This window comes from Lutra lutra, chromosome 7 (genome assembly GCF_902655055.1).
Source record: "Lutra lutra chromosome 7, mLutLut1.2, whole genome shotgun sequence".
NCBI lineage: Eukaryota > Metazoa > Chordata > Mammalia > Carnivora > Mustelidae > Lutra > Lutra lutra.
In genome coordinates, this window is record NC_062284.1 from 33,501,569 (window position 1) to 33,527,862 (window position 26,294).

The 26,294-nt window shown below is 49.8% G+C and overlaps 1 long non-coding RNA gene across 1 annotated transcript; it reads left to right on the forward strand.

Annotated features, from left to right (window-relative positions):
- The first annotated feature begins 614 nt into the window (after positions 1-614).
- Positions 615-25,381, forward strand: LOC125104924 (uncharacterized). The gene is made up of 3 exons (XR_007128764.1): positions 615-692; positions 9,671-9,722; positions 22,459-25,381. It is a non-coding gene; the product is annotated as an uncharacterized LOC125104924 (long non-coding RNA).
- Positions 25,382-26,294: the final 913 nt, after the last annotated feature.

The window sequence follows — 26,294 nt, forward strand, 5'->3', positions numbered from 1 at the left end:
ATGCTGAGTCGAGGACAGTGGCTTTCTGGAAGCTCTCAGCAGAATGGGCCTTGACAACACCAGATTGTACCATGTCTTAGGACAGAGCAGGACAGTGGGGTAAGAACACAGGCATGAAAAATCCTGGACCCAGCCCTGTGTCTTGCGAGCTGCTAGGGCTTTGAGATTCTTCAGCTCGAAACTGGAGGGGGGAAAAGTAAAATAAAATAAAATAGTAAAGTAAAATAAAATAAGATTAAGTAAAATTAAGTAAAATAAAATATAAAAAAGTAAAATAAAATAGAGGGTGAGACTAGCTCAGCATTGCCCAAAATGTCTTTCTCAGAACTGAGGCCCTCTGAAAAAAGTTGGAAACAGGCCAAATACTCTCTCGCCCCCTGGAGATATCAGGGCTGTGTGAGTCTTGCAGGAAAGGAAACAGATGATCTTTGCTCCATTCAGATCCTCCCCAAGTATTTAATGGGGGGGGGGGGCGGAGTGGGCAGCTGAGAGCATCACTTCCCAGCCCCATCTAAAAATAGGTTCTTACTCCCAGGGGTCACAGTATCTGACCCCGCCCCTCGAGGCTCAGTCATGTTGCTGGGTCTCCCCGTCTCCCTTTGAGAATATGAGCACTTTTTGATGGAGTCCCATTAAGCCATTACGAGATGACATTTTGCCTGGGACTTGGCTACCAGTTGGCGGAGCACAAGGTAGGCCCGGGGTGAAGGGTGGGATAGGGTGCCAGGAGGTGGCAGATGGGTTAGTAAAGGGACAAGGAGATGACAATGACCTATATTTGTCATTTAGCAACTCAGACTGTTTTTCAAGGAGGGACATTTTGCAGCCAATTATCTGTGGCTCAGCCAAACTAGAAAGGTAGAAGTCGGGACTTTTATACACAGGACGGGATTTTTCAGATAAGGAAAAATCCCAACTAAGCCCAGAAAATGGGGTGACTTGCCCCAGATCCCACGGCAAATAAACAGCAGGATGGGACGGCCCGGGACTCCCGGGTTCCCAGGCTAGTGTCCTCTGGGCAGGGCCAGGCTGAGTGGGGCCTCGTCGCTGACTTCCCTGCATGGCTCCCAGCCCTGACATCCGTTCTGTGCCCGGGAAGGATTTCTCTTGATGGCAAATAGAGGTAAAAGGACAAGGGAATATTTCCAAATGGTTGATCTGACAGCTGCAAATTTCATTCTGTGTTGCGTGTTGACCTCTAATTGTTTCCCAGGTAGCCTGGGACTGACAGATCGATAAATCCCATAGATAGTTAAGATCCCCTCTGGCATCTTAGGCTTTCGTTAGAAAACAGTCAAATTCATGGCTCTTGGGAAATTTTAGCAGGCTTTTCACTTTCTGCGGAGCCCAGTGAACTATTCTTTGGCAGAGGATCTGGCTGGGGGTTGAGACATTCACGGTGAGCTGGGAGGGAACTCGGAGGGAACCCTACCCCCACCCCCACCCCGCCCTTGTCCAGGGTCCAGAGAGGCCACACTGGCCACAAAGGGAGTGGGAAGTGCCACCTATTCTCCTGTGGATTTTTCTACTCAGACCAAGCTACCTCCATTAAGTTATTAATACAAGAGGGAGTTGTGGTCATTTGGTTAACCAGACCCCAGAGATCTTTTTAAAGGAAGACTCGGATGTACTAGGAGCAATAACAGATCAGTAATCAAAAAGCTATTTCCTTCATTCTACTTCCCTGCCCCTAATAGCCAGCTGACCCTGGTCATGACACTTCTCCTGTTTGCTGAGCCTCAGTCTTCTCAGCTGCGCAACGGGGATGATAATCATCCCTGTCTAAAAGGGTTAGCCTGAGGATGAAATGAGTTGGCAAGCACAAGTCCTCACCCAGAGCCTGCACAAAACTTAGCTGGAGCCTCCCTGAACGTGAGTGAGGCTCAGGACTAGTCTCTTGTTCTGTCTGGAGTCCTGAGACCCGAGACTAGGCTGGCCTGGGGGGTGAACCTGAATGTACAGCCAAGCCCTGCCAGGACCGCGCCCGGGGCCAGACTGTGTCATGTGTGTCCTGATTCCCCCACTGGATCGCAGGGTCTGGTGCCGAGCAACAGGCAAGGGCTCACATGACATCTGCTGTAGGTAGGCAGGCACGAGACCGCGCTGTGCAGTGTGCCCGCAGGGGTGGGGGGCACATACACAGACACACACACCACACACACACCATACCCACGCACACAGAGACACACACATGCACACACACACGGCCAATATTGGCCTCAGCACCAAACTCTCTGACCCTCTTATACCCACACAATGCTGTGGCTGAAATGCACCTAGAGACCAGATCTTTCTCCTAAACTGCCCTGCCTCTTCTGTGGTGAGTTTTGTAGAAAGAATTCCCATCTAGGATCTGCAGACTGCAGGTGGATCTCGGCATGGCACTAGCCAGCTGTGTGACTTTGAGGAGCTTCCTTTCCCTCTCTGGGCTTCCGTTTTATCTCCTATGAAATGGAGAGCTGGAGCTACCCAGGTGTGTCTCCCCAAAGGGGCCTTTCTGAGGCAGACCACAGTCTGATAAAGGAGAAGCAGGAAAGGCATGACAGCTCATCGCACCTACCATCTTTCAAGTGTTTAACTTAGCAGATGAAGCTTTATTTTTTTTTCTACTCTGAATCCCAACTCCTAAGACGGAGAAGGAGTAAACAGCTCAGGTTGAGTTGGAGATGGGGGTTGGCCTTTAGGATGCCTCCTCCTGGGTGACACCCTGATTGAAGAAAGCTGTCTCTTTTCAGAGGTGAGGAAGCTGGGGCCCAGTAAAGCCCCCCCTGCCCAAGGTCATATGCTGTCCACAGAACCCCAAATCCTTGGGATGCACCAAGCTTCTAGGGTGTGAACTCAGAGGCTGAAGAACCCCCACTTCGTGCTGCACTCTGGGAGAGCCCAGGCGCCACCTGAGGCCCCCTGAGAGCGCCTGGTTACCAGGCAACCGGAGCCCCGTTGCCCAGCGCTGCCCATTAGCACCTCGCAGCTGTCCTCCCAGCCAAAACTGGTGCAGAAAAGGCTGCCCGGCTGGCAGGTAGGAACAAAGGGATTAGGCCCCATTTGATAGACAGTGTCCCTCCCGTTTGCATGTCATTAAGCTACAGCCCAGTTAGCAGAGGGGGACACATAGCTACAGATTCCCTGCCAAGCTGGGGCCCAGAGGCACTGGGGGTGGGGGGGCTTCATTTGCATTTTGGACACCTGCCCTGAGCTGCAGGAGAGGATTTGAAAAAGAGGGTTTTCTTGAAGAGCTGACTGGGGGGAGGGGAGGATGTCCTGATCTCGGTGCTCACCCTAGCCTCTCCCTGTCTCCCTCCCAAACTATGGCACATTCTGGAACAGAACTTTTGCGGGGGGCGGGGGCGAGTTGTAGAGGGTGGAGGGGCGTTATGGCTCTGGGACTTTAAAGTTGGCACCGCAAGGCAGTTTAGGAGAAGACAAGGACCTTCTAACAACCAGGCTTCTCTGGGCTCCCCCCCACCCCCTAGCCAACAACCCCATGCCCCCCTTCCCACCACACACCCCCACCAGCCCAGCCAGGGGAAAAGGAATAAAGGAATGCAGCCCGCCTTTTCTCTGCACTCCCCTTCCGAGGACTCTTGGGGTGCTTCTGATTGACAGGATGCTAAATGCAAGAGGTTTCCTGCCATAGAGAAAGAGATTTTCTTGAAGCATTCCACTCCTGACCTTTAAGAGCTTAGGGAGCAAAATGATTTTCAGTCACTTGGGTCTGAGTGAAAGGGATGTGAATTGATCGACTGCAGGGCTCAGGCTTCCCCAGGTCTCAATGTTATGTCATTAAAATCTTACAATCGAGTTATCCTGATCTATTCCAGCAACCACCTTCTGAGAGACGATTAGTAAATAGACTCTGCGTTCCGAGGTACAAAATCTTTCTCCCGGGGCTGCTCCAGATCCGGGAAGGCCAGTGGTGAGTCGGGCTTGGGGCCAAAATCTGGCCTCCGCTCTTTGGGGCTTTCTTTTTTGACAATCCATTAGGTCATGGTAGCTAGTTATGTTTCCTCTCGAATATTTTGCTCACTTGCTTTGTCTCTTAAAGACGCCTTTAGGTTTGGAGGCCTGCCTCCTCCAGTTGTCTTGGTCCCTAGCAGCTGGGGGGGTTCCAGGAATACAACTGACCTGGCCAGACCAATCAGAATCTTCCCTGGGATCACTGTCTTTTTACTGAGGAGGCTGGGCCAGGAGAGTGTGAACGTGGGTTGGTGGCAGCCATTTTCCTTGCCACCTGTGGTCAGTCTGCAGCAGGTGGTCAAGCACAAGGAGCAGAGATGACAGCAGAGGAAAGTAGGAGAGATCTAATTCCTAAAGCTCCTTCAATTCTGTTGTGCTACCCTCCTATCTCCCTTAGCTCCATAGAGCCTCGAAACTCCTCTTATGCTTAAGTTAGCCGAAGTTTTGTTCTATGGCTTATGACCAAAATCCTGCCATGCAGAGGGAGGGCTGCAGGGTCTTGTCTAGCACATGGTACCACTGCTGTCTTTCCATTCCCATCCCCTGTCTTTTTGACTCTCTGCTCCCTCCTAACTCCTGTTTGTACCCAGCCACCATGACCCACCTGTCCCTCGCAGCCTCTGCTGTTGACTGCTTGGTTCTCTGTACCAGATCAAAGTGCAAGTCCAGGGTCAGAGAAACAGGATCTGACTGGCTTGGCTCATCTTTCTGCACCAGGCTACCTCATAGGTCAGCAGGCCTCCATGCGGGAGCCCATTGGCTGGGAGATTGGGGGAGGGAATCACATGGTATAAAATGTGGTGGCCTGGGCAGCAGAGGGTGCAGGAGAATCAGCTCTCCCTGTTTGGAGCCATAACATCTCCAGCACAGTATCTTCTGTTCAGACTAGACTGAGGGAAGCCAAGGGCTCTCTACACTTACTTTTCCTTGTTCTGGAAACTTCACCTGATGCACAGGATTTTTAGTTGGCAGTGGGAACCCCTCCCCCATTCCAAGGAGTTTGCTCCCAGGTGCCTCTCTGGTGTGTTACTCACTTGAATTGGAAATGGAATCACTGCATAAACCCAACATAACTCAGAGCTCCATGTTGGCAGTATCTTATTTTTCAATTTCTTTATTTTTTTTTAATTGAATGAACATATTCTTTGCAAGCCGTTCTACTTTGGTGAAGGCTGTTCCCCTGTGATTCATCAGAGTAATAACTAGAAACACCATTATTTGGCTCCATCCTCCTGCTGAGAACATCACATAACTGAGAAATGTTCATGCATCTCAGAGAGTTGCAGGGAGAGGAGAAGGGGGGCGGTGAGAGGAGGAGAGGGAGGAAGGAACAAACGGTCACGCCCAGGCACAGGTGGGCATGCAGAGAGCCCTGAGAGGAAAACACAGACCCACACATGGCTGTTGATTGCGTGTGTGCGTGCGCGAGTGTTTGCGCGCGCGTGCGCGCGCGCACACACACACACACACACACTTGGAGGCACAGAAAGAACAACATGCACTTCTCTACTCAGTTTATCTCACACTTGAAAATAAATTTTTAAATAAACTCAAAGAACTTCAAAGTGAGAAGGGATGCTGGAGAGCTGGTCCAATCATCTCATTTAACATATAAAAAAAATGAAGCTCAAAAAGATAGTTCCTGGGTTTCTGTCTAGAAATATATAAATCAACGCATCTCAGATACAGGGCTTATCTTTATTTAGCTTTATTGAACTCTTGTTCTAGAGTTAATGACTTTCGGACATCCTCATACTTCCGTCTAAGGTGCGACTGAAGTATTCTTGCTATTGGTTTTTGTTGTTTTGTTAATGACCACTGTTAGGTTGGCTGAGCATCTGGCAATATTTTCAAAAGACTCTCCTCTGAGCAGAGAAGCCCCACTGTTAATGCCTTATAGCATGTTCTCAGGGGCTGCGTGAAGGAAGACTTTCAAGGTCAGACTAGTGGAATTTCCACCTTGGGCTTCTGGGAACATTCACATTTCTTCTCCTTCTTTTACTGACACTTTCTGGATCCAATCTCCTCCCCTCTGCCTGAATAATTGCCTTGTCCACCACCTCTTTCCAGGTTCTCCTAAAACATGACCCTCATCTTGCCCTTCCTCAAGTGACCAGCATCCCAAGGGCATGGGTCCACCTTTGCCTTGATCTTCTGGCTGCAAGAGAAAACATCTAACTCAAAGAGGTGGAAGAAGTGGGATATGTATGGGTTCATGTAACTGGATACTCAAGGGGTAAAGGCTGGATTCTGCAGTCTAATTGATGCCATCAGCAGCATCTCTTTTCCTCTCTCAATAATGCTTTCCTTCATGACAACTTCTTCTGTTCTCTTATTTTCAACTTTCCAATGTTCTTATGATTTATACATGATTGATAAACAATAGAGGCCTGAAATTTTTTAATCCAATCTGACCATTTCTATTTTAACCAGAAATTTAAAACCACTAAAATATATTGTGATTATTAATTTATATGGATTTACATCTATCATTTAATTTTTGCCTTCTTTTTACTCTTTTTCCATTCTTTGTTTCTCTTCCTTCCATTTGTTTGAGTGATCTTACTCCTTGTTTCTCTTCCTTTCCTTTTATTGGTGTGTAGCTTAGACCTTGTTTTAGTGTTGTCCTTAATTTTTTAAACATGTGTACCTGACTTAATAGGGTCTAAAGTTACTAAAAATCTGTTTCATCAAATAATATAAGGCCTTAGGATACTCTAACCAGTATTGGTCCCTTCCCATCTTTTTAAAAAAAATGTATCTGGGGATTTTTTTTAGGCCCCTTCCCATCTTACATGCTATTTTTATCCAGCACTTTAGATCCACACTGTTTTTTATTTAATATAATTATTTGATACACGAAATACTTGATTGGATTCATCCACATGTTTGTTATTTTCCTTAACAGGTCTCTATACCACAGTTCTTGCTTCTGGGTAAAATTTCCATCTTCCTAGAATAATCCTGCCTGAGATCTTTCACAGAACACCTTTTAATAGAAAACGCTGTTCATCTTGGAAATGCTTTTCTTTTCTTTCTTTCTTTTTTTCTTTTTTTTTTCTTTTTTTTTAAGATTTTATTTACTTATTTGACAGACAGAGATCACAAGTAGGCAGAGAGGCAGGCAGAGAGAGAGGGGGAAGCAGGTTCCCTGCCGAGCGAGAGTCTGATGCGGGGCTTGATCTCAGGACCCTGAGATCATGACCTGAGCCGAAGGCAGAGGCCCAACCCACTGAGCCACCCAGGTGCCCCTACTCTTGTATATTTCTATCTCAAACTCCCTGCATCCTAAGTATTTTCTTCAGATATATTTTCCAGCTCACTAAGCCTCTCTCCAATTGTATCTAATCCATTCTTTAACTCATCCCCTTTTTTATAACAATTTTTCTTTCTAAAAATTCTATTAGGTTCCTTTGCAGTGTGAAAGTTATTTCCCCATATTACCATGTTCTTGTTCTGTTGTTGGCTCCTCCTCTTACTAGGTATTCATTTCAAGCACACTCACTTTTAGAGACTAGTAGTTCCACTACCTGGAGTTTTTTGGGTGGAAGGCATTAGAATCTAATGTTGCTCTTTGATGGGTCTCCTGACTCTCACTCCAGGTGGATAGATTTCTTGTGTGTTTTGTTATGTAGGATTTTGATACTACTGTCAATAGGGGTTTATCTGTGAATAAGTAGGATTGATGGCATGTTGTCAGAGTCTGAGTTCGCTTCCATTCAATACCCCAGGGGCATCCTACCCATCTTAGCATCATTTTATGTTAATTATAGATTTGGGGATTCCCAGACCATGCAGGTAGTACCATGACATAGCTCAACCCCTCACAAGATATAGGCTTGCATTATAAATGATCAGGAGAGACTCCCTTCTTCAGAGCTCAGGCCAAGACATGGCTTTCCTGTTTTCTCCCTGCATAAGATACAATGTTTAGTGGTTTCCAGGTTCAGTGGTTATCTTGGGTAGATCCCAAGGTAGAAATAGGTCCCAAAACAGACATTCCTGTGCAACTTCTTTGTGAAGGGAGTGGTCCCCAGAGAAACCTATGAGACAGTGAAGGATGCAGGAGAAGAAGCTGAGCAAAGACATGGTTTCAGCTAAAGCCTTGTCTATGGGGAGTTCTGGAGTGTAAGTGGTACCACAGAGCTGTCCTCTGATGAAGCAAGACTTTCATATTCCTGGGTCAGTCAGTCATGGGCCATGGCTGACCATGAGAGTAGGAGCGAGAAGATGGTGACCTCCTGGTATCTCCTGGAGAGGAGAGTCCCAGCTGCTGAGGGGGACCCTCCAGAGAAGAGTGCAGCTGTGAGCTATTAGCATCCCAAATTCACAACAGCTGGGAATTGGGAGAACTGGCCAGGCAAAGAGGATCTGGGCGGTGCACCAAGGGCATCTAAGACAGTGGGAAAGTGCTGTAATTGATTAATAACGACAAGTGATGCAAGCTGTTCCTCGTTGAGCACTTGTGTGCCAGACGCTCTCCTCAGTGCTTTGCATGTGTTCTTATTTTAATCCTGATAATAATTATCTAGCTAAGTGCTATGATTTCCCAAGATTATGGCAAAGGAAACTGAAGGAGGCACAGGGAGTCTAATTAGTTACGGTCATGTGGTAGACAGGGTTCACACTGCACCCAAGAATCTGGGTGGATCACACACATAATGCTGTGTGGTGTAAGCATGAGAGTGTGAGAGGCAGGCGACACCTTGGTGACAGAAATACACCATTTTGAAGATGTTGGATGGCCTTGTGTGGGAGTCTTTTCTCTCCAAATGCCTCTGACTCTTACCTGGGTGTTCCTATAGCTCACCAGCTCACGCTGTTCCTGACACATTTGTAGGATGGTGTTTCCTTCCAGAAACTTCCACCTCTGAAGAACACTGACCACACAAATGCCATTTGGCATCTTGACTGGCCAGCCAGAGTGGTGAGAAGTTTAGAAATCATGACACGTGACGAATGGGCAAATGCTCTGGGGATGCTGAGCCTAGAAGGGCATTCTCAGAGGGGTTGCAGGGTCCCTGAACAGAAGAGGATCACCGAGCTTCCATGTTACAGATTGATGGAGGGAGAGACCCAGAAAGGCACATGGACTCATTCCAGGTCTAGTGTCTGGTGGTTTTAACCCAAGGCCTCTGATTGAGTGGTGTGCTGGTAAATGGTTAATGATCAGCTCTCCGAGAACCCAGTGTCTTGACTTATAGCATTTGCCAGTCACGGTGGCCAATTTCAGGCTCCCCGTGCGCCACCACAAAATGCAGAGTTGGAGAGAGATGTGCACAGTCGGCTGTTGTGAGTTGCTGGTTGCTGGCTCCTGCACACCAGTGATTCCCAACACGGGGCTTGTTGTGCAAGAACAGTAATTCCCCAACACTAATCCCACAAGGCACCCGCCAAAGGCACATTCTAGGGTTACCCAAGTTTGAAAACAGAGCATTCTAAATCTCATTCTCAGAGCACGGTTTGATGCATTAACTTACAAAATGTCCCCAAAGTCTGGCAGTAAAGAAATCTGTGCAACTTCAATTAGCTCAGCATTCTCCAAACCTGTTTGACTGGCCAACCATTTCATCATGTACCTCTTAGTAGCATCCCTTGGAACTAGTGTTCAATGGGACACGCTTTGGAAAATGCCAACCAAAACAATGTCTTCACATAAACCAAGGACCGTCCCTGAGAAGGAGTTTCCACTTGCTGTTCCCTTTTGTTTCAGGGGTGAAAAGGGGACCAATGGATTAGAATCAGGGGACTCAAAATTCAAACTGGTAAGAGGAAGTTTTTCCTAATAATAAAGCCCACCCACAATAGCATTAAGCTAGGTCTTGAAGGAAGAAGGTAGCCATTGGCGTAGAGGGTGAATATGTCAAGAGATGCTGGGAAGGGACTTCTTGCATCAGGAAGGCAGCTAGAAAAGAGTCTTTGAAGAACTATCTGTGAAGTCCCAGGATTCTATTAATTCATACAACCCACACTCAAACATACACACACATCCTCACACCACATACTCACATGCGTACACGCTCACACACAAACTCCCCTCCCCCACCCCACACATCGCAGTGTGTTTATATCACAGTTTTTATTTCTACTATGGGGATCTTAATTTCCTGTGCATAGATGTTATCTGGGGTCCCAGAGCAGGGCTCCATTAGATAGGGGGCTGCCTGTGTGGAGAAACAGAGATTCCAACTCTATTTATGGGTGTGATATAATTTTAGAAGAACTAGGATGCCGTCATCTCCCAAAATATCCTTCTTTAATGTCTAGTTTCTGCATTAATTTACCATTAGAGCTTCATTTCTTTGGCTTAATACTTTATTCCATGTTTAAATGCACAGTCTTCTGGGAAAGGGGTAGTTTGACACAAGCTATCGTTGGCCCATTATATCGTAATCCGCAGTGTGGTTAGGTTTTCAGTTCCTCCCAGAGAACAGGTTTTGTTTGGAGAGTAGGACTGGGAAAGGGGCAGAGGGGACAAGGGTGTCTTGGGTGGGGGCTGCAGAGATTGCAGGCCAGGAGGGAGTGGGAGTGCCAAAGACAGTCTTGGCTGCCTTCACGAATATGTTTGGGACTGGGCCTGTCCTAAAGACATCTCAAAACTATTTTAGGAGGCAACAAATTTAGCTGGTGGCTGGTTTGCAAATCATCCAGATATGTTAGTATTTCTGATGAGACAATCTGTCTCAGAATGAGACATTTAAAGCCTTTACAACGAAAAAGGATTTGCCTTTTTGAACACTGCCATCCAAAAAGCACAACCAGCTTATTTCGTTGGCCAAATCCAGCAGTGGGTAAATTGTTCCTAACCATGCTAGCTAGCTTCATTGGTACAGAGCTTTCCAGGTGAAAACTTGCTTTGTATTTGTTACCTGGCAGAATTCTCAGAACGGCCCAAGAAAGCAAGTGGTCTGATCTTTATTTTATAAATGGGGAAACCAAGGCACTCACCTGAGCTTACCGAAGGAGCAGATGGCCTGTAATTCATTTTAAAAATCTGATTTGCATTTTAAATGAGATAATACACCGATCACCTTTAAACCACCCAATAGTTCCACAGGACTTTGGGTGAAAAGCAGCCCTGGCAGCTCTGATTTCCCAAAACCTAGAGACAAATTGCTTTTTCTATTTTTTTAGCTACTTCTGCTTGTATTTATCTTCCTATTTCCAAGTGAAATGTTTACACTTCCACTTCTTGGTTGAAAAAAACATTTAGATGTCATCTAAGATCTTCCTTCTTGGGAAGAGGGAGACTTCATTTTTTAGATCTCCATTCACACTCACACTCACGCACACTCATACAACCCACACTCATTCATATACACACTCCCATACACGACACACTCACACTCAACACACTCACATGCACACCTCTCCGCCTACCCCCCCACCCCCTTCCCACACATCACAGTACGCTTACATCACGATCTTTATTTCTACTATGGGTGTTTTAATTTCCAGAATCTCTCTGACTGTTCCTTTTGTATAGCATCCTGTTTCTGTTGCATAGACCCTAGGTCTTTAGCTGAGATTTTACTTTTTTATTGGAAGTTTTCATGTCCTCTCTACACTGTTTCTCTTTCTCCTGAGTTCCTTTTCCAACGGTCCCACATTGACATCTGTTTTTCCAGTTAGAGATTGTCCTCGAATATCTGGTAATTCTTGTCTTTCCATTCATGTTTACTCGTAAGAGGCTAAAAGTGTGCAAAGACTCTTAGTGCCTGGGTGGGTGCCTTCACTCTGCCAGCATCTGCAAGAATTTCCTCTTGGGCCTGTTGTATTCCCCCAGAAAAAAGTCATCCACTGGGGAAGGAATAGGGAGGATCCTGGCCTCCAGCATCCCGGGAGCCAAGGGACAGACTTGCACTCACCTTACCTTCAGTAGTACCCGCATCCCCCCAGGCTCTCCTGTTTAGCCTTTCCAAGAGCAGAGCTCTTTTCTGCTGGCTGAGGGACAAGGTGGTGCCAAGAAGGGAGGAAATCCTTGGTCAAACTTCATCTGTTGCAGACCATAATAGAGAAGTTCCTGCAGGATGTTGCTGTGCCCAGAGAGGGAAGCACGATTGGGTAGAGGGAGGAAAGGAAATGCTGTCACAACAGAAGACTCAGCTAATCCCATAGAGCCCTGGGGCTGGAAGGATCTCGAAGAATTGCCTTGCCAGGAGGCAAGGGGCCTGGGTCTTTACATTCCCTGACTGACCAGTCACGGGAAGGGGGCTACCCCAGAGAGGAGTGGTGACCTTGGGCAAAAGGATTCTCTGAAATTAAGAGCAGTTCCTGGGAGAGAGACTTGACCTCAGAGTCATCAATACTACCAGCCAGCTGGGGAAATGAGTGTCTGCAGCCTGAGAGGTATCTGGGCAGCACCCCACTAGGACCACTCCAGTGAGCCCCACGCTGCTCCAGTGACCGGCCTTTGCAGGATTCCATCGCCCCTGGAAGGTCACACTGGTTTGTATTGACTGACTTGGCCCTGGGTGGGGATGCCATTTAAAGGCTTCTGCTCAGCCTTCACTATAATAACTTTCACTCCACATGTCAAGGACTAGTTCTGCCAATTACTAAGTATGTCCATTTGAAGTCTGGGAAATGAACAACGGGTAGGTCGTCAGACTTCGTTGACCTGTCTCGAAGTACCTGGGTCAAGACTCCGTCTGTTACCTGTCCACCTGTACCCCGCCCCCCCACCCCACTCCAACAGAGGTTGGATAGGCCTGGGGATCAGCAGGGATGGTGGGAGTAGGTCCGCAGAAAGTTCTGCATTGCCTCGCAGGGGAGGGGTCTTTGTACCAGCTTCCAGCAAGACAGGATTGTTGTCTTTTAACAGCAAAAAGAGCACAACTTCTGTGACCCCCCACAGCAAGGAAACCATGCATTCCCAGAAGGATCTGGAGATGGAAGACTTGGAGTTCATCAACCTGGATGGCCCCATCCAGTTCTTAGGGTCCCCCTCCTCCCCAGTCATGGCCCTGACCTTGGCATGACCGACTTTTCTGAGTCCAAGAATCAGTCTTCTTGAGAGCTCTGCTATTCTTATGATTAAGTCCCGGATCTGGTCCTCACCTATTCCCGCCCTCCAGTTGTAAGAGTCGAAGTCTTTTTATGTGCTGCTGATTGGTGACTCGCTGTTGGACTCAGACTTAACCTTTCCTTGCTCATGAAGCACCCTCTGCCTTTTCTTTCTTTCTCCCAAACACTGATTGCCCTTAGCAGTAGCCATTGCACTTGAGAGTCTCCATAATTACTACCTCCCAGAACTTCTCAAATGTCTTGAGTATTGTCCCCACCAGAGTACTGCCCACCACTGGTACCCCATCCCAGTGTACCCTTCGTGAACATTTTCACAGTTACCCCAAGACAGCATGCCGGGAGTCACCCACGCTCCGTCCATCAACGTGCTGGAACCCTCATTGCCAGCCAGTCAGCCAGCTGTGGACAAATCCAGCTCTGCAATCCCATTTTAGAATCTGCTCTCTGGGACCACTCTTAGCACCAACCCTCTTAGGTTGGGCTCTCTCAAGGCAATAGACTGTGAAACAGAGATTGTATTTGGCTTTGTTTGGGAGTGCAGTGGGGGTCAACACCAGGGAGAAATGAAGGAAGGACCATTGGGAGAGGGAGGAGGTGAGCAAGTACCATTGTGGCAAGGACTTCAGCTGATCCTGTAGCAACTCTGGGACTGGGATGGTCCTGCAGAGTTTCCCATCTTCAGCAAGACAGTTGGGCCTGTTAACCCCTGCACTGAAAAGACAATGGATGTGGGCTTCCCCCAGGGATGGGATATGACCTGGGGCAAGGTGCTCTCTCTGGTTGTGGGTAAGTCTTGCTGAGGAACTTGGGCTGAGAGCTGTCAGCCAGCAACAGTCCCAGGAGCTGGGGAAATGGGTTCTCAGTGGGGTCTGGGTGACCTCCCCACAGCAAAGATACCATGCATTCCCAGATGGGTCTGCCTGGTTCAGCACCACCTCGCCCCTCAGCTTCCAGTTCCTAATTCTTTTTGGGATTCCACAGTGGAGAAGTTTACCTCATTTTGTCTCCCCTGTCCACCACCACCTCCTTGCCTGTACAGGGGCCCTGGCTGTCCCCCATCTGATGAGTTATCTATCCCTAGTTCTTTTACTTCCCAACTTCAAAAATTTTATTGAGATCTCTCATGTGATGTCATTTCCTCGTACTCATGCCCAATGTGGATATATGCCTCCATTTTTATTCCTTCATTGTTATTTTGGTAGAGTTTGGGGAGGAAGTAGAAGTAAACGTGTTTTCTCTACCATATTTTTTGGTGCCTATCACTGCAACTTTATTAAATAGCAAACAACCTGAGTCTTACCTTCTTCCCAGCACCCTTCTAGTAGCTTCCATCTTGAAGTCTGTGGATCCTGACCCTTCCTCATCTGTGACGGAGTGTCTTCCTGCCATCAGACCTTGCCTGTCACCTCCATCTGAAGAGAAGAACGTTTTCCCCAGCTCCACATGATCTGACCTAGTAAGAGTGGGGTAGGTGAAACTGTCCCATATTGTGCAGAAATGACCCTTTGCGGACTTCAAATTCCTCCACGGGGGGAATGTCTCCTCCACCAGCACCTCATAGCTCTTCTCCTTCATCTGAAAAGCTCCCTCCTTTCCTTATTGTCTCTAGCCCGTGGCTCCCATATTCTGGCCCAACCATGACCCAGCCTGGTCAGCCCCGAAACCATTGTTTCTCAAAGAGGAGCGTGGCCCATCTTGGGGTGTGTGCCATTGTTTTTTGGGGTAGCACAAAACCACAGAGTATCTGTGGGGCATCACCTTGGGGTGTCACCATCTGCCCTGCTGGAATAAAAAGAATGATGTATGTATGTAAGTTTTCTCCCACTCAACAATTACGTATGTGTCCCAGTGTTGCAGCCCTGGGAGGTGGATTCCCACCGTCAAAAGATGGAGTCCTGAATACCTTTTGTCTCAGAGAAGTGACTATATACACTAGGCAGGATCTAACTGTTGCATGTGCAGGACAGTAGGCCGGAGGTGAATAGAAAACAAGACTAATGAGATCCCTCCCCTCATGGAACTTCTGTTGTGGCGGATTAAGTAGTGGCTACTTTCAAGAGAGGGGCACCCGCCTGGCTGCAGACACGCTCCTTGAATGGGTACAAAGAAAAACGAAGAAAGGAGGGAAGCAGGGATGGAGGGAGGAAGGAAGAAAAGAAGGAAGGAAGGAAGGAAGGAAGGAAGGAAGGCAGGCAGGCAGGCAGGAAGGAAGGAAGAAGGAAGGAAGGAGGAGGAAAGGAAGGAGGGAGGGAGGGAGGGAGGGAAGGAGAGAGGGAGAGAGGAAGGAAGAAAACAAGGAAGGAAGGAAGGAAGGAGGGAGGGAGGGAGGAAGGAGGGAGGAAAGAGGGAGGGAGGAAGGATGAAAAGAAGAAAGGAAGGAAGGAAGAGAGGTCTCCTTATTAATAGTCATATCTTTCCTTGTAAAGGGTAAGAAAAGCTGAGTTAGAAAATTCTAAAAGCCCATTAAGAGGCTGAAACCAGGAAACATAACCCCGTAGTTTGGAGATTCAAAATGGGCTTAAGAAACATAACATCAGGACTCTCCAGGGAAATGGTTAAGTCAAAGCCAAAAGCATTAGCACTGAATTAAGAGGAGCTTGAGCTAATGAGAAGGGAACAGAGCGTGGGGGAGCCTGGGAGGGAGGTGACTGGGGATCCTGTGCAGGACAGAGAGGAGGGAGGCAGGAGGCCAGGGCACGCACAGAGCAGTCATTGACATGCGGGGCACGGCACGGTCTCCCCCTCCGATGGGAGGAGCAGCAGCAGCTGCTGGGGAGCAGGAGTGCAGAAGTGAAGGGGGGATCTGCACATGGTCCCCCGGGTCACACTCTGGACTTCTGACTTCTGCCGGGGACAGAGCCAGCATGTGGCCAGAGACAGGGCCAGCCCAATGTGAGGGTGTGACAGGGTTATGAGGCAGGGCTGGTAGAGCTTGCTTCGCCTTCTCCCTGCCTGGCCTCGCTCCGTCCCTCTTGCCCACCTGCCTCTCTCGGAGCCGCCATCTTGGTCCAGGTGTCAGGTGCTGGTGGGGGGAGAGGGCGGGGAGAGAGCAGCTGAGAACCAGTCCTCATTTCCTGGCCAACGAGTCTCGGGTAGGAAAGAGCAGGGCAGACCCCGGGGCCTCCGGACAATAGAAGGGCAGGGGACTTCTCGTCAGGCTCTTCAAAGTCACTCTGTGCAAAGGGCAACCTGTTGTGGCTCCGAGCTGGGGCAAACAGGTAGTTAGCCCTCGGCTGGGCTGCAGCCCACCTGGGCCAAGACTCGCAGAGGCTCCCTTCCGTTCCAGCCGACTCTCCCTGCATGCCCGCTCTTTCCCGGGCCCGTCCCCACCGCTCACGAGCTAGCCACGGCCACAGCCAACCACCTGCTCTGTGACACTTGCTGTTGACACAGCCCAGAAGCAGCCCCTCTGAGGGTGAGTGGGAGTGGCTCCTACAAACGGAGGGGGCCTTGGAGCTGGGAGCCAGCTCCCCCCAACTTGCCCTACCCCACAGCGCCCTGGCGGGCACCCAGAGCAGGTGCTCCCTGGAGCGACAAGGATAGCCATGATGCTAGTGGGAACACTTGAGTTATGGTGTGCCGGTCGCCTCACAAACAAGTTTGGGGCCCGCCTGTCTTCATGAATCACGGCGGAGCCTAATCCTTCATTAGAACATTCAGCAGTAATTGCTGGCGAAATGCCACTTGCCTTTTTCTCGTTTTAACAAAACATTTATGCATGAAAGATTTAATGCCAGGTATCAAGCATATCATTGTAAATTTACCACTAATTAAGCCTAATTAAAATAATTAAATGGCTGTGGAGTCACCATGTGAATGAAAATCACTTCTCCTCCACCAGGCTGTTTCTCAGTAGCCAGGCCCCCAGTTTCAGAGACAGATCTCCCTCTCTCTCTCTCTCTCTCTCTTTTCTCTCTATTTTTTCCATCGCCCCGCTCAGCTTCACGCGGGGTATTTGCACGGCCAAGGAGATTTGATAATTAAGATAATGCTGTGATTTGACGGTGCGGTTTTTCAATTTCGGGACCCCGGGAGATTTTCCTTTATCTCGGTGAAGTATAGACAATTTGACAAATCTGTTGCTCGGAGCAGTCACCGGCGTTTGCATATTCATTACTCATTGGATTTTTAATCAAAGTAGCTGATGGACCCCTTGCACCACAAATAACTCGGTCATGAATAATTTATCGGCGCTCGCTGGCTGGGCGGCGCGCACCCCCTGGCGCCCCGGGGCTCCTGATTGGCTCGCCAGGGCTGGCCTGCCCGGAGCAGCACATGGCCGCTCCAGATGTTTGGGTATCCATATGTGCACAGCTCATCAAAAACAGCAACGGCCCGCACCCAGGGGCCTCGGCCGTCCCCAGATAGGCCATCTGGAGTTGGAGGGGAAAACAAACCACGGTGAATTGTGGGATGCCTGTTTATCTTCAGTGGCACCGGCTGTGGCTGCTGAGGGGGGCGCAGGAGGCCCGGGGGCTCAGTGGATGCTCCCATCTCGGCCCCACGATGACTTCACGCCTCCCCTCGCCCCCGCCACCCCGCCCCGACCCAGGCCCCTCTGCAGGTCGTCCCCACCGCCACCCCCCACCCCCCCATCCCCCGCCTCTCCTGCTCGTGGGCCCCAGCCCACACGACCCCCCCCCCCCCCCCCCCCCCCGCCTTCATGCACTTGTGTCCTGCAGCCCTGCATGGCCCACGTCCCTGCTAGGGCCTGTAGTTCCCTTTGTCCGCAGGCTACCCTCAGCAGACTGGCTCTGCCTTTCCCCAGGGCGGGCCACTCTCCTGCAGGCCTCGTCCCCTGATCCCATCAAGACTATTGGGTTTACCCACAGGCCACGTGAAGTGTTTTCTGTATGAGCATTGGAGGAGTTGGGCGGAGATGCAGGGGACGAGGTGACAGAATAGCACGTTTTGCAGGCATTTAATGGACCATGGACTCATTTTGATTTTTGCAGATTTCTTTTGCTTTGGGGCCCCCGATGATTGGTTTCCCTGGTCTCAGGAGCGTTTGCAGTCTCCTGACGAGCTCCAGACACTGAGGTTGGCCTCCAGCACCTGCTGGTTTCAAAGGCCCTGGTCTGCAGGGTAGCCTTTCTAGTTGCAGCCCACGGGACCTCTGCTGGGAGCCTTCTGTGACTCCCACCACCCTCAGCTGAGGTGGCGCCCCTCTCTGATGCTTCTAGAACACCCACCAGATCTTTGCTAGCCCTGCCCATGTGGTGACTACTGGGAACCAAGACAGCAAGCTGTGGGGGGCAGCGTGGTGCCCCACACCTATGTCACGTTTGAGGAATAAATGACCCTTGGACTTCATGAGGAAGAATGGACACAATTAGCTAAGAAGGGAAACGAACCCAGAATAACCTTCTGAAAGTGTGTATGGAAGGCATATGCGGACAGGCCCTCCTGCCCAGCTGGAGGTGATTATGAGGCAGGAAGGAGGGGACTTCTGCCCCCTCCTCCACCTAGCTGCTTGCCCTGCCGCTTCCCACTCTGGGAGTGGAGTGAGCACACCCCAGGGTCCAACCTGCTGTGTCAGCCAGGGTCTCCCCCACCCCAGGACCCTGAGCTCAATGCAATGAGAACCCTGCCTGAGAAACTGATCTGATGCATTGAACCCCGGCCACATGGCCCCCTCTCAAACCTGGGGTGTAGGTAACCCTGTGCCCTTGGTGCTGCAGCAGGGGAGGTGGCCCCACTGTCCTTGCTTCCCCCCACCCAGGCCAGCCTGCCACTGAGGGGCTGCGGGAGGCTGCAGACGCATTACCAGGTCGAAAGGGAAACTAGCAGGCCTAGCTCCCTGTGACAATTAAAGTGGAAATATTTCCTGATATTTCTTCCTCTTTTTTTAAGGTGAGGGGGAAAGTGTGATTGTACAATGTGTGTGTGCTCATCATGGCCGGGGGGGGGGGGCGGTGGCAGCCTGAGCCATAGCAGATCCTTGGGGAGCCTGTCAAGGATGGTGATGCCATGCTCCCCCACCCAACCACCCCGGGCTATCGGGGCCCACCTGAGACGAGGCCTCTGACCGTGCCCTGGCGCCTTCACTGGCAGACCAGAGCACCCCACTGAAGTCCACTTGAGTTCCCTGACATTGGAGAGAGCAGAGGTCACACAGGTCCTCAGGCAGCCACCCGCCTCAGCCCCTCCACCAGAGACACCAGCCAAAATTCCAGAGGGAGAGAGATGGTGGCCGCCAGAAGCAGAGTCACAATAGAGACAGGGAGAAGTCTCTCCTCCGGACTGAGCACCCTTGAGAGCAGTTGTCCTCAGAGGGCCCACAGACAACAGGGGCCTGGAGAAAGATCCATAACCGGGCTCGCATCAGCACCTTCCTCCACCCCTTGTGGCCCTCCTACCCTTTGTCCTTTTTCCTCTGGAAACCCACCCACTGGACAAGGCTCCAACCCCAGGCTGCCCTGCACACCAACCTCTTCAGGAGCCCTGCCCCTCCCATGCCACTTCCCCCCCCCATGTCCCCCCTCCAGAGGGAGGCAGAGGCCAGGCAGGGGTTTGAGCAAGGGCCCATTCCTGACTGAACCTTGGTAGGGGGGCGGAGGAAGGGGCCCCAAGGACTCCTGATTGAGGGGACAGCCACTGAACGGCCTGGGGGAGGATTCAGGAGTGGGGAGGTCGGTGGAACGATCTCCCTGGCATTGAATGGGGACACCGTGGGGAAGCTGCCAGGTGATGCCTGGAGGTCACAAAGCCACAGAGAAAGCAACAGTCGCATCAGTGGCAGGGCTTGGAGTAAACATGTAGCAGTCTGCTCTGAGGGAGGAGGTAAATGTAGCGGGTCCCTAGAGACGCCTGGGCTGCGGGATGTGGATATTCCTGGAGGCTGGGAGGTCTCCGCCTCCCTCAGGCCAGTGATACACGCAGCTGTGCTTAAGGCCGACTCCGTGACGGGGACCGTGTTCCTTGCCCCCTAAAGTACCGAGCCCGCACTGCTCCTCACCACCCTTCTGGGAGGCCTCCCCAGAACCTTCCAGGGCTTGTAGGGCTGCAGCAGCCATCCCCAGAGATGCAGTAGGATGGCAGTTATGAGCCTCGCCCAGAGCTCCCCAGTCAGCCATCAGCGTCCATAACCATCCTCGGGATCCACTTCAGATCCTGGAATCCTCGGCCTCGCGTGTTTGTGCTGTCGTTGGAACACTGATGTGTATTCCCAATTCATTGACAGCCAACGTTATTTTTATTGTCCAGGTTTTGTTGTTGCATCTACAAAATCTATGTTGGATGGCATTACTATCATTTTCCATGCCGGGGAATATTTTTACTTACGTTTCCAACTCAGCAAACATTTACTAAAGATCTAATGGGTGAGAGGCACGACACTGGGCGCGGCGGACAAAGCGGAGGATGGTGAGAGGAAGACGGACTCTTACTGTCCACTCGTTTAGTTCTCCTCGTGGCCACATAGCTGGACACCATTCTGATCCCAGTGTTTATCAGTTTGCCAAGTGAAGAAACTGAGGTCCCACAGGTAGTAAGTGGTAGAGCCAGATGGCAACCTTGGAAATCTGGTCCCACAATGCATGCTCATAATTACTATCAGAAAAATAAAATAAGGGGTGCCGGGTGGCTCAATCGGTTGGGTGGCTGCCTTCCGCTTGGGTCATGCCCCAGGGTCCTGGACTGAGTCCTACGTCGGACTCTGTTCAGCGGGGATTCTGCTTCTCCCTCTGCCCTCTCCACCACTTGTGCGCTCTTTTTCTCTCTCTTGCAAATAAATAAAATCTTTTAAAACAATAAAAATCCTTTGAAAAGCTAACTGTCCAATAGCAGAAGCAGACCCATAAACAGATCATTTAAATTCTTATGTCTCACGCTCAGAGAGCAGTAGGCACCGGACATTTACAAGCCGTAGCTTTATAGAAGAGTTATTCTCATTAATTCTGACTCTAAGCTTGTTGTAGATGACAAATTAATAACAAAAGCTACTAAGCATAAAAATGTGTCTTTCCTGAGCTCTTGGTTTCTTTTGCGAGGAGACCCTGCTTCTGGGCTGGAGGAGTTGATAGATAATAAGCAGGAAACATGGCTGGGGTCTGTCTTCACCGTCAATGATGCACAGGCCAGCAACGGGTCTGCTCAGTCTCATGTGGAATGTTTTCTTCTCTCCAAGGAATCTAGAAGCCACCGGGGGGCAGGATCTATGGATTTTTTACTCATTCATTACTCTATCCTTGAAAGACAATATCGTGTTGAATATCTGGGAGGAGCTAGGCATGAGCTAGTGGCCACAGGTGCAGAGATAAAGAGGGCCTTATAGTCTGAAGGGAGAGAATGGGGTGAATGGGGGACATGGGGTGACCAGGTCTGCATCAGAGGCAGGGAAAGGTGCCGAAGGCCTAGAGGAGGGAGCAACAACTCTGCTCAGAAGGTGACTGTAAACCGTGCCCCAGAGCAGGGTTTCTGTTGCTGTAAGGATTAAAAGGAGAAGGACAAAGAAGAGTAGCCCAGCTGCTGAGAGGCCATTATATCCCAAATCCTGGCACACCCATCAATGGTGGTGTCCTCACAGTTAGGACCCAGGAGAACCCTTCAGCACACACGGGATCATACTCTCTGCTCTTAAACCCATGTTTCCCTTCTCAGCGCCCCCTTCTCTGCCTCACTCTCCCTCCCCTCTTCATCTTATCACCCTGGCCCCCCAGGGACCCTCTTCGTGTTCATTGTTCCCCTTCCTTTCTTAGTTGTGGTTAACTGGACAGGATCACAAGTTCAGATTCTGGAAAGAACCAGGAGTCTAGCAGGACCGAGCTGTGACATAAGTTCTTTCAACTAGTTCAGAAGTTCCCTTATGGCATCACATGTGAACGAGTTATTACCTCCAATACTGGCCTTGGATTCCACTCTCCTTCATTGGGCAAATGCCATGAGTAGTGCCAAGCATAACCATTCATGGGTTCATTCATCTACCTATCTGCTCGCTCAACAGGCAGGACATTCGGAATCCCTCTCGTATTGGCCAGGGAGGCTGAGATGAACTCAGTCGCTGGCAGAGCCAAACACAGCGTATCATGACATTATGATGAACAGAAAGCAGAGTTGAAAGTGCTCATCTGTGGAAATGAAGCTGGCAAAAAGGAATTAAAGAGGTCTGAGAGGTAGAAGTTGGATCAACAGACAATGGTGTTGTGAAAACCAAGAGAGGAAGGTTTTAGAACAGGGGAGAGGCCAACGGGGTCAAATGCAGCCAAGTGATTTAAGAGAATGAGAATGGGAAAGCTTCCTCTGGATCTGAGCCCAGGAAGTCATTGCTGGCCATGGCAGTAGAGTTTCAGAGGGTGAGGATGGGAGTCAGGTAGTGCTGGATCAAGGAGAGAGTGAGTGGGACAGAAGCTGTGGACTCCAATGCATGAAGCTCTGCAGAAGTTGGGCTATGAAGGAAAGAGAGAAGTAGGGCAGCATCTGGAAAAAGACATGGAGATGGAGAATTTTTTTTTTTTTTTTTTTTTTTTTTTTTAGGATGGAAGAAATCTGAGCATTGTGACAGAGCCCACTGCCTCCACCTGGGACAGGAAGAAGACAAAATCTGTCAGTTTTCCTCTATCCTTCCTTTTGTGGAGTGCTGGGTCCTTCAGCAATGCCTGGCATGAAGAGAATAGGAAAGCAACCTCTGCTCTCCCTGATTCTGTTAGGGGATCTGGGGGCCAGCAGACTCCCTACCCAGTGGCCTTTGGAGAAGTTGCCAGCTATTGGATCCAATGAGTGTATGTCCTAGTTGGTTTCAAAGGGCACCCAGGCCCCAGACACAAGTTGGCTGGGGAACCAGACAGCTCTTCTCTGGTCTGGGCAACTCTGGCCCACATCTCAACCACTCAGCCCTTCTGAAGGACTGGGCTTGGCACAGCACTTCCTCCCCAGACCCCACAGACTTGGCTGCTTGGTTTATTTCACACAGAGACTTGAGTGTCACCACATGGGGACTTCTCTCCTGGACCCCACCTCCCTGTGGCTCCCTAGAAATTGACTGGGCAAATGTCCAACAGGTCCCTCGAGCTTGTAGAGTACTGTCCCTTTGGGCCACAGACCCTGTAAGTGCTTGGCTGAGTCCCTAAAAGCAAGAAGCATGGGGAGGCTGGGGCCTGGGGCCTGGGGATAGATTCAAAAGCAAGTATATGGTGCAGGGTACAACCCCCAAAACCACAGAACTGACGCATACAAGATCATTGGCAAGATAGGGGCTTCCCTAAGGTTGTGCAGAGTCCGTGGCTGAGCTGGGTCCAGCCTGAGCCCTTGACTGTGGCCTCAAGCACCATCCACCTGACCATAGGAGGCATAGCCACGGAGCCTCAGACGGCAGAGTTACTGGGCTGGGTGCAGAAGGACATTTGAATTCAGGATAATTTTCCTCGAAAAACAATGGGCTTAGGTGGTTACATATTTCCTGTGAGACAACCGTGATGGATGTCGCTGGCAACATTCATTAGGATGTCAGGGAAGGCCAGCCAGAACCCAAGCGTTGGTCCCTGTCATGCACCCCCATGCACCTTGTAGAAGTCACAGCCCTTGGCAGGTCCTGTGCTGTGGCGGCCATCTGCATCGATCACCCCCCACCCCCAAAGAGGACCAGACTTGTTTGTCTTGTTTCCTGAATGGCCCCAACCCCACAACAGCCCAGGGTGCAGTTCAATTAGTATCTGTTGAAATAATTAATTAGTTAATTAATTCCACCCTGTAGAACCAGCTCTCCAGGTGGAAAGGTGTTTAGCATTCTGACCCCAAACCCAAGGAAGCATCTCTCTCCAAGGCAGCCCCCACCACAATAGCCAGCCTCTTTCCTGCTCTGCTCCCCATGGGGCAGACCCTGGGCCGGGCTCCTCTGGATGCCAGCTGAACAGCGCGTACCCCATGCCACACATGCTTCCCGGCTCCTGTGAAAGAATGCTGTGTCTCTCTTAACGCTACTCTACCACACCCTCTCTGTTCTTAGCCATACTGCATGCTGAGCTCACAGCTGACTAACTGCCACCCTGACCCCAGCCCCCTCTCTTGAACAAGCACCCCAGATTTGGGGAGTTGGCTTTGGAGCCCCCCAGATTTTATCTTACTGGATTTGTTCCTTCGTGTGGACCATCAGGGCAGGTCTACATGCTACCTCTCCTCTAATGGATTTGTTGTCCTTCCCAAACAAACAGGAAGCTGTTGTTCTGTTTTCTTCCACTTATTTGATTGGAGCATACACTGGGCAGCATTTAAGACAGAGCCCTGTGGCATGCCACTAGAGACTCAGCAGGAAGACAGTGGTCTGTTTAATTGACATTATTGAACCCTCTCTTCATGAGTTACAAGTGCATCAAGCTGGACCATCAGCCAGCTCCGACTTTCTTCCCAACCTTGGCCCCATCCTCTCTACTCATTTCCTTTATATCATAGTTCCTCTCCAGGTCTCTCCATTTCCTTCTTTTGCTCATTATTGCAACTTCCATAAGAAAATATACATCATGTCTAGGTCCACAGTGTGAGTGAGAAAAACCCTGATCTAGCCCAAATGGCCCTTATGGGTTTTCTTGTGACTGCACAAAACTAACATAAAACCCATGTGTGATAAATGTCCATGGACGAAAGGAAAGACACGTGAGCGAGTTTGTCAAATTCCTTTTTGGGATTCAAATCTATGTGTTAAACTGCATTCTTCTGGAATATGAACATTTGTCGATCCCAGTTTCCCTAGAAAGAGCCAACCAAGCCTGAGACCTCGCTGGCATGCTGATGCTTTATTGGGATGGAGAACAATTTCAGGGCACTCAGGGAGGGCAAAAGAATGGATCCTGAGCTAGGCTGAGTACTGTCTTCCAAAACTCGTGTTCATGGGGAACCTAATTTGGAAATAGGATCTTTACAGGTATAATTAGTTAAGGGGAGGTCCTGCCGGATTCAGATGGGCCTTAAATCTCATGACTTGGTGTCCTTATAAAAGAAGCAATACGGAGATGGGCACGCCCAGGGAAGAGGGAGGCAGAGATCAGAGAAATGGAACTACAAGCCAAGGGGTGTCAAACATCGCCAGCCAGCACAAGAAGCTATGAGAGGCGAAGGAGCATTCTTCCATAGAGCCTCCCAAGGAGCTGGGCCCTGCTGACACCTTGATGTGAGACTTCTGGCCTCCACAGCTATGAGAGAATAATTTCTGCTGTGTTAAGCCACCCCTGTATGGCATGTAGTTGAGGCAGCCCTAGGAAACCAAGCCCGAGGCAAAGTAAAAACAAGGTTGTTTCGTTTACCTGCATACACAAAAAGGTTGAACGATGAACTTTGTGTCATGTGTATTGAACCACCATTTTAAAACTTGGGCAACCAAAAGAGGCAGGATGTACCTGGACAGGCTGTTTGGAACCACGGCTCCTTGGAGAAGCCTGTCAGCGGGGAAGAAATAAAAGGAATCGATTTGCTGTCTCCTTCCCACTTTCTCTTTGTCCTTGGTCAGAGTTTCCCAAAGTTTAACAAGGTGTGAAATCCTCAGAGCTTCCAGCCTGTGTCATCTGTGAGCAGCTGTCAGGGCAGCCGAGTCTTTGCCTACGTTGGGGCACCCCCACTGAGCCCAGAAAGGGTGCTAGAAATCTGCCTCTGCTCTGGGCAGATTGGGTTCATGGCCAACGCGGCATGTGGAGCCCAGCCCTTGAACCTCAGCAGGCTGAAACAGAGGGTGGTTATCAGGAGATGAAGGATGAATGGCACCAGGGGGACCCTCTGAGCACACAGCTCAGGGACCAGAGGGAGGCAAGGCAGCTGGACCTAGAGGGGGTGTGTGGCAAACTTTGTGCTGATTGTGCATTCAGACTGTAAAAGAGAGTATAAAAATTGTCCGGTCAGGGTCCCAAATCCAGCACCTGTAAGGGCCAGGCAGTGACGCAAGAGGTGAGCCACCAGAAACCAGGCAGTGACCTGTCACAGTGACTCTCTGTGACAAGCAAGCCTTTGTCGAGTGGGCCATCAGTCATTGCCTAGCAGGACGTGGGCTCAGTGTGGCCAGATCTTCCCCTTTCCACAAGAAGGAAAAAAAAAATCCCTATTAAAAAAAATGTATTCCCTCAATTCTTCAATGTTTTAAGTATTGGAGGAAAACGTCTAAATGCTATGATGCATAAAAACTCAATTAAGAAACTTAAAATGCTCCTGAAGGATGTAACAGGTGACTTAACCACATGGAAAGACATACTATGTTCTTGGATAGGAAGACTCGCCATCATAAGGGTGTTGATTCTCCCTGAGTTAATCCATACCTTTAAAGTAATACTTAAGAGCGATTTGGGAGAAACAGACATGTGACTCTAAAGTGCATGCTAAAAAAAATAAATACG